We start from the raw sequence: 9,609 nt of genomic DNA on the forward strand, positions 1-9,609 counted from the left end.
CATGTATTGCATTTAGTTGCTATATCTCATTTGTCTCCTTTAATTGTGAACAGTTTCTTAGGCTTTATCTTTCATGACATTAACTTTTTTGAAGAACAACGTGCCATTAATTCTTGTCTTAATTTCTCTTTAAATACTGAATTTAAGTCCAACATACTTTATATTCTTTCATGTTTTTTTAAAAACTAAGAATATTTTGATGATTCAATGAAAACACACAAGTCATTTTCTTGGGATGCTTTCACTTTCTAATAACCTTCAGTTGCAGTTGACTCCTATTAAAGAAAAAATTATTCATGACACTAATTAAAGATGGTAAGGAAGACTATTCAAGAGGTACTGCTGCAATGGAGGTTTTGCAATGGGGAGAGAGATCTGGCTCAACTCTGAATACAGCAAGGACATGTGGAGATTTATAGTCAAGGAAACATTAAGATAAGGGTGATTCTTGCTAGACCAATTCAATAGATTCTTGATGGAGGCATGCTAGGGTGATAAGATGTAAAGGGTGAGGGTTGAGGACTTTGATCAGTTATTGCGGGTGGAGGACTTTGATCAGATATTGAGGGTGGAGGAGTTTTGCTAAACTGACCCAGCAGGTTTATTGCTAAAACTAGACTAAGCAGGCTAAGGACAGAACCCAAGGTCAGAGCCTAGTCAGAAGAGGGCTCGGAACAGCCTAACTCAAGTTCAGTCAAGGAGAGAGTCTTTATCACTCCTTGTTAAGGAATCATGACTTTTTGCTTCAGATGCAGTTTCCTTAGATGCATTTATATACATTATTTAGACAAATATATACTATATAACAGAAAGAAAAAGTGTTATTTTATTGTTACAGACTTTGTTTTAAGGTCTATTTTGTCTGATATGAGTATTGCTACCCCAGCTTTCTTGTCATTTCCATTTGCATGAAATATCTTTTTTCCACCTCCTCAATTTAGTCTCTATTTGTATTTAACTCTGAAGTGAGTCTCTTGTAAGCAGCATATAGATGGATTTTTTTTTTATCCAATCAGCCACCCTAGGTGGGTTTTTTTTTAATTTAATTTTATTTATTTTTTATACAGCAGGTTCTTATTAGTCATCCATTTTATACACATCAGTGTATAACCCTAGGTGTTTTGATTGGAGCATTTAGTCCTTTGACATTTAAAGTGATCATTGATAGGTATGTACTTATCGCTATTTTGTTACTTGTTTTCTGTTGTTTTTGTAGTTCTTCTCTGTTCTTTTAGTTTCTTAGTTTCTTCCCTTGTGGGTTGATGATTTTCTTTAGTGATATGCCTGTGTTCCTTTCTCTCTACTTTTTATGTATCTGTTGTAGGTTTTTGATTTGTGGTCACCATGGGGTTTATATATGTTGAGGTATAACTTTACCTACTTGTTTTAAACTGGTAGTCATTTAAGTTCAAACATATTCTAAAAGAGCTGCATTCTTTTACTCCTCTCTCCCATGTTTTGTTTTTGATGTCATACTTCACATCTTCATGTTTATCTCTTCACTGTTTATTCTAGTTATAGTTTATTTTACAGTTTTTTGTCTTTTTATCTTTGTACTAGTTTATTTAAGCGGTTGATCCATAGTCTTTACTACATATTTGCCTTTACTAGTGGGATTATTTTTTCCTTTCCTAGGGATTCTTACTTCTTGATTGCTGTAGCTTTTTCTTTTCTACTTAGAGAAGACTTTTAAACATTTCTTTTAGGGTAGGTTTAGTATTGATGAAATCTTAGTTTTTGCTTGTCTGAGAAGTTCTTTATCTAAATGATAATCTTGCTTGGTAGAGTATCCTAGGTTGCAGGTTTTTCCCTTTTAGCATTTTAAGTATATCATGCAACACTTTAAATATATCATGCCGCTCCTTTCTGTCCTACAAAGTTTCTGCAGAGAAATCAGCTGATAGCCTTATCGGGATTCTCTTGTATATGACTCTTTGTTTTTCTCTTGCTGCCTTTAGAATCCTCTCTTTATCTCTAACTTTTTCCACCTTAATTATGATATGTCTTGGTGTGGGCCTGTTTGGGTTCATCTCATTTGGGATTATCTGTGCTTTGTGTACCTGGATATCTGTTTCCTTCTTCATGTTTGGGAAGTTTTCAGTCATAATTTCATCAACTATATTTTCTACCTTTTTCTCTTTCTTCTCATTCCAGGACCCCTATAATGCAAATGCTGGTATACTTGATGTTGTTCCAGAGGTCCCTTAAACTGTTCTCATTAAAATTTTTGTTTGTTTTTTGCTGTTCTGATTAGGTGATTTTCATTATTCTTTCTTCCAGATCACTTATACATTCTTCTGTATCACCTAGTTTGCTGTTAATTCCTAGTTATTTCAGTTATTGTGTTCAGTTATGACTGGTTCTTTTTATATTTTCTAGTTCCTTGTTAAAATTCTCATTATGTTCATTGATTCTTTTCCTTAATTCAGTTAGCATTCTTATTACAAATGCTTTGAACTCTTTATCTGGTAAATTATTTCTGTTTCATTAGTTGCTTTTTCAGGGGTTTTCTCTTGTTCTTTCATTTGAAATAAATTCCTTTGTCTTTTCATTTTGCTTAACTTTCTTGTCTCTGATATTGTGTGAAACAGTTACCTATTCTGGTCTTGAAGGGGTGTGCTTGTGTGGGAACATCCCTGTACAGTCTGTGTGTGCCCAGTGGCTTTGGGGGGAGAGCTGTATCTGACATGAGCATGAGTCATATCTTCCCCCAGGGTGTGCTGGCAGCTGTCACCTTGGTAGGAGGTGGGGCTGGAGAGAGAGGGGCTAGTGCCAGAGCCAGGCGTGAGCTGGGGCTTCTCTACTGCTCAGTGGCCAACAGGACTCTTTTGGGAGTGGGGTCAGGTCCTTAGTTGCTGGAGCAAAAGTTCTAAGGGTCAGATCTGAGCTGGTTCCAATCCCTCTAATTGTGTGCTTTCCCCACTCCCAGCACCTGCACCCTCGCCCCAGAGGGGAGCAGTGCTTGAGCAAGAGAGGCTGGTGTGGATGTTCAACATGGGTCAGGGAATGGGCTGTGGCAGTCCTGGACCCAGTCAGAGTTCTAGATCTGTTGCTCCCATGGGTGCCAGCAATGGCCACCGTCACCCTGTTATGATGCCATGTTTGGTCCGAGTCGGCTCCATCCTGCACAACCGTGCACTCCCCCTGGTTCCATCAGCCCTTGCACTAGTGTGGAGCTGTGCCATGGAACAAGAGGGCCTGGAGCAGACACTTGGCTCAGGCTGGGGCTCAGGCTGGGGCGCGTGCTGGGGCAGTTGTAGGGAACTTGTCAGAGTCCCAGACAATCTCATTTTGCTTCCTCTACCTTGTTTCAGGAGTGAGCAAGTGTGTGTGCACGTTCTTCATGAGCAGAGTCTAGGTTTCTTGCAGCTCCACTGTCAGTCCCACTGGTTTTCAAACCAGCTAAGGGGACTTGCCCCCCGAAGCTGGGGTGCCCAGTATGTGGCTCGCACCGCTCACTCCACAGGGAGGATCTCTGAACCCATGTAATCCTCCTCCTCTTCTGTGTCCCCTCCTAGATGTGCAGGTCCTGACCTGACCACTTCTCTTCCCTTCCTACCTGATTCTGTGTGGGTCTTTCGTACAGCCTTGGCTGTACAAGAGTCTGTTTGCCAGTCTTCAGTTTATTTTCAGTGAGAATTGCTCCACATGTAGATGTATTTTTGATGTGTTTTTCAGGGACAGTGAGCTCCGTGTCCTCCTGCTCTGCCATGTTGATCCCTCCTGAAAAAGTGTTATTTTAGAATCTGGCTACAGTTTGTGACAATTGGCCAAGGGAAAATGAAAGTTTCAGATTGGTATGGGGAAAATGCCTTAATGGTGTGGGTGGTAACTTACGTAGGGCAAGGGTTCTGGTTAGAGCTTAGGTGGAAGAGGTATAGACAAATAAGAATTATATTAGTGTAAGTAATAAAATAGGAGGAATTTTGGGTCTTTCGCTTGTGGGTGGGTACAACAGAAGTACCGGTTCTTGGAGGAAGAGTGTAGAGAAGGGCAAGAATCAGCTTGTATGAGATATGAGTGAGAAAAGAGACAGCTCATGTAAAATTCCATGAGTGGGGGTGGCCAGAGGACATGAGGGCAGCAGAGCCTAACATTAATCTTCATGTTGTCTGTTCATGTCACACTGTACTATAATCTATCTTTCCTAAATCATCAGCAAAGTCTGCTCTCCATTAGGGCTTTGTGTTGGTAGTGCTTTGGGAACTACAGGAAGAGGGAAAGTGCAGCATATAGTGAAGTAGCCCAGGTAACAGTAGCTCCAGGAAGACAACTGACCAGTGGGATGATTCAAAAACAATTCAGCAGGAGCAGGAATTCAGACCACATGAATGTTAGCTCCTGGGGATGCTCAGAAAACATGGAGGGAGTATGTACTTCAGTAATTGTCATGGGGACCCCAGCCATTTTTTTGGAGGGGGGATAGTGAATGGAATGCGGGGACACACAGGCACGACAAATATCTGGACTACACAGATAAAATCCGAGGTTTCTTTTTCTACCAAAGAAGTCTTTTGTTTTTATTGTAAGTTAAATCTTGTCATGATTTTAAGCAATATAAACCAGGCAGTGCTCCATGGGTTCTGCTGTTTGCTAGAGTTCTCTTTCTGTTTTGTTAATACAGTTTCATTTATTATCAAAATATTTTCAGAGGGGTTAAGAAAATGTGAAGAAATGGAAAATATTTCTAAAGAGCCAAAGGGAAAGCTCTTTATGAAAGTTTCTTTAGAGAAGCCCTTTAACTCCTGCAATCCCAGGTCTGCATCTGTCTCCTTTTGTGCCCTCCTCAAATATTTACTCAAATATTTACAATATACAAGTACCTTTGAAAAACCCCACTCTAGAGGTCTTACTCCTGGTTCTACTCTTCTTTTAAAAAATCATCAGGGAGAAAGGATTGTCTCCATGCTGTCTTCTGGGTTTTACACCAGCCCTTTCTCTTTGGCCATGGAGACCAGTGGTAGGCAGTTTTCTCTAGTAATGTTTTTCTCTAGTAATGTTCAAAGTGTAAGGAGAACATTAGAATAACTTGCCTGTGATGGACTTACTGACTGTCCCATTGTCTACTGCTGTAAACCAGAGCAATTTTCTTCATATTTTCAGTTAAAAGCATTTTTGTAGGATTTAGACTCTTCTGTTTCACTTATTTTCATTTTTTAAAAAGTAACACATACATATGGTAAAAATTTAAACTGCACAAGTGAAAACCGACATCTTAGTCTCCAGTCTTCCTTACCCCACCCTAGAGACAATTACTCTTGTCAATATCTTTCAGAGATATCTTTCAGAGATATAACCCCTTTAAAAATACAAAGGCTGCATATTATTTACCCTGTCATAGGCCTTGCTTTTTTACTTAACAATAGATTCTGGAGATCTCTCATTTTAGTACATGTAGCATTCTATCATTTTGTTTAATAGTTGCATAGTGTTCTGTTGTATAAATATATCATAATTTATTTAACCAGTCCCCTGGACACCAGTAGACATTTAGGTTGTTTCCTGTTTTTATGATTTTTTTCTCCCTGACATGAAAAACAACAATGCAATGAATATTTTGGGCGCACATGGGCTGTGTTAGGCAGAATTTCTAAAATGGCTCCCCGAAGATGTCCTATCCTAGTCCTCAGAAACAGAATATGTCAAGTTATCATGCCTGTGAATACATTACATGGAAAGAAGAGGGGCTTTGCAGATGTAATTAAGGTTACTAATCAATTAACATTAAAATAGGAGATTATCTTGGATTATTTAGGTAGACCAAAAGTTCATGAAAGGAGTCCTTGAAAAGGAGACAAGAGGAAAGCAGATGAGAAAGATATAGTGATTCAAAGGACAGGAAGGATTTGACGTGTCACTGCTGCTTTGAAGCTGGAAGGGGGTGAAGGAGCCCCGTGAGAAGAAATGTGAGCAGCTTCAAGGAGCTAAGGGCAGCAGCCCCAGCTGACAGCCCATCAGCTGAGGTTGAGAACTCCAGTCCTACAACCTCAAGGCTCGTAAGCCCTATATATTATCATACTTTTAAGTCTTTGCTAATCTCTTAGGTAAACAGTGTTTTTCCACTATATTTTAAAAAAATTTTATTTTATTGAAGTATAGTTGATTTACAATGTTGTGTTAATTTCTACTGTACAGCAAAGTGATTCGTTTACACACACACACATATATATATATACATTCTTTCTCATATTCTTTTCCACTATGGTTTATCACAGGATATTGAATATAGTTTGGTGTGCTATATAATAGGACCTTTTTGTTTATCCATTCTATATATAATAGTTTGCTTCTGCTAATCCCTAACTCCCAATCCATCCCTCCCCCACTTATTTATTTAACATTTGAGGGTTTGAGGTTGGGCATCTTCTCACATGCTTAAAAGCATTTTTGTGTGTGTGTATATATCTGTATCTATCTATCTATATATTTCCCTCCAAACTAGATATGTATTTTCTTTGCCAATTTTTGTAAGTTGCTTTTAAAGAATTCTTTATATAGTGAGGAAATTTGCCTATTGTCATATTGTTTTGTTGATTTTGGGGGGGATATTTTTTATATATGGAATTTTTAAAAACTTTTCAAATTTATCTATATGTTTTATATCTTATGGATTTTTGTATTGGTTAAAATTTCCTTCTCTGAATTTTAAAAAACTTTTCAAATTTATCTATATGTTATTTTATATCTTATGGATTTTTGTATTGGTTAAAATTTCCTTTCCTTCTCTGAATTTTAAAAGACTTTTCAAATTTATCTATTCTATATGTTATTTTACATCTTACGGATTTTTGTATTGGTTAAAATTTCCTTTCCTTCTCCTTTCCTTCCTTTCCTTCCATTCCTACAATGTTCTCTTATGGTACTTTATAGCACTTCTGTGATTTCACTTTTCACATTTAATTCTTGGATTCATATAGAATTTTTTTTTTTTGTATAAAGAATGCAATAGCAACTCAACTTACCTTTTTTCCCCAGATAACTATCCAGTTGTTTCAACATCATATATTGAATAATCAATGTTTCCCCCTCAAATTAGAAAGGTAAACCTAATCCTATAGTACATTCCTGTATATATTTGGTCCAGTTCTGGACTCCTTCCCTATTTGGTTCCACTAATGTGTTCAACTATTTATCATATGCTTCATTTAAATAATTGTTCAACAGCTTCCCTTGGTTGACCTTTTTTTTGGGAAATTGTTGTCTCGTTTGCACTTTCAGGTTCAGTTTCAGTGCATTCTATTTTTTGTTCTTATTAATATCAAATATAAATGCAAAGAATACATTTAGTATTTTTGTGTAACTTATAAATAATTATCCCTCCTTTTCTAAGAAATGGGCAACATTTTACCTTTTATTTCACTTAATCTTAACATATTTAAGGGATGCTTTTTTTAATTTCCTGAGGTGGGTTCTAAGTCACTGCTATTTCCTAACTGCAGGTGCCAATTCATACCTGTTTTCACTTTGCTCACTCCTTCTCCCACACTCTCGACTATTTCCAGCCCCTTCATGGTCCACCATGATAGGATAATGATGGTGGTGAAGGGTTTTAATCCTTCAACATTTTCATCTCTGTACCACAGAGCCCCATGACCACGATCTGTATGGGAGGCAAAAGTAATATAGTTTTCTCTGTCTCAGATAAACGTGTTCTAGAATTGTTAATGTTTTAAACCTTTTTGCTAATTTCATATGCTGCATTAATATTAATGCATTCATTTCTTACTTTTAATTCAGACAGGGGTCAGTAATTTGTTTAAAGCAATGCAGTGTTTTTCATTAGCTACTTTTGGAATCAAAATGATGGTTTTAAAACCTACTGGAGAAGGCAGGATGAGTTCAGAAGAGACGGTTGTAAAACCACAGTGTGACATCAAAGGTCTCACTTTGTGCTTCATTGGAGCTTGTGGGTGGGAGTGTGGAGGAGAGGGACCAATTATAGAAATGAAGGAATTGGAACACCGGAAGGGAAAGGATAATGTCTCCTATTATAATTGAGGCCTTAATTTATTTCACATTAGGGCTTTATAGTTGTGTTATTGGTACAAGTCATAGTCCCATTTTTTGTTGTAAATCAGGCAGATAGTTTAAAGTGGAGACTCTCAAAGCAGTGGTTAAGAAAGAGTTCAAAGCTGGAATCCTGGCTCTGTCCCCATCCCTCCTTCTTAGCTGTGTGACCTGGGGATAAATTATCCTTCCAAGTCTCAGTTTCTTCATCTGTAAAATGGGCATGGGTTCGTCACACATGTGCACACACACACATACAGAACTAAGTCAAGAATTGAAATCTATTGAAATTTGCCCATGTAAAAGGGGGATTATTGGAAGAATACCATAAAATTGCTTGTAACTTTATTGTAGGAAGTGCAGTCAGACCTAATGGATCTAGAAATCCATCAAGCAGCCTTTGTCTTCATCTCTCTACTTTGATTCATTGTGTGCCTAGCTGCATTTTCCTATTACTCTTTGCAGACAGGCTTTCTCTTATTCGTTGTGATCACATGGTTAAAATGGCCACCAGCCCTGAGCCCCTCCAGCCTCTCTGGTTTCCACCATCCCCTGCCTTGCTCAGTCTCTCTGTATCTTGTTCAAATGCACGGATGAGAGATTCAGATTTGTAGCTTATCAGATAATGGTTGGAGATGTCTTTGAGTTAGTGTCCAAATCTCGTTGTATGAGTTGTGAGTCTGTGGGTGGAGAGTGGATGGGGATAGCCAAATGGACTTCTGTGCACTCAGCAGGGGATATAGACCAGAGAAGACTCTCTGAAAAGAGGGCATGGATTGCACAGGCAAGGTAACTGTGCAAGAAAATGACTCTCTGTAATCCATTAATAAACAGTACTTATTCATCATTGTTAAAATTAAATAATGACAATTTTAAAAACCTGAACGAGAAGTCAGGTGAACTACCTTCTGGGCTGGTAGCCTCTTATTAGAATCACCTGGGGGAGATTTAAAAACTCTCATGACCAGACTGCACTCCACACCAATTAAATCACAAATTCAAAATGCCTGAGGATGGGACTCAGTTATCAGCATTTTTCAAAGCTCCTGGGTGATTCCAAATGTATAAGCAAGGTTGAGAAAAACTGTTGAAGTCTGTGTTCTTACTTAGCCGTTTGAACAGTTACTGCACCTTACTGGATTTCAATCTTCTCATCTGTAAAATAACAGGTATCCCTAAGTCCCTTCCAGATCTAACCTGAATTCCAAGGATTCAGACTTTGTTTGATTTATCTATAATCAAACAAACTTTCATACAATATACAGTCAGCCTTCCTTATCCGTGGGTTCCTCATGCACAGATTCAACCAGCAAGGGATTGAAATTATTTTTAAAAATTCCAGAAAGTCCCCAAAAGCAAAACTTGAATTTGCTGCATGCTGGCAACTATTTACATGTCATTTACATTGTATTTACAACAATTTACATAGCATTTATCTTGTATTAGCTATTTTAAGTAACCTAGAGATGATTTAAAGTATACGGGAGAATGTGTGTAGTTATATGCAAATACCACAGCGTTTTATATAAGGGACTTGAGCATCCTAGGATTTTGATATGGAGTGGGAGTGGTCTTGGTACCAATCCCCTGCAGATACAGAGG

This window comes from Mesoplodon bidens (genome assembly GCF_964165515.1).
Source record: "Mesoplodon bidens genome assembly, chromosome: 1".
In the NCBI taxonomy this organism is placed as follows: domain Eukaryota; kingdom Metazoa; phylum Chordata; class Mammalia; order Artiodactyla; family Ziphiidae; genus Mesoplodon; species Mesoplodon bidens.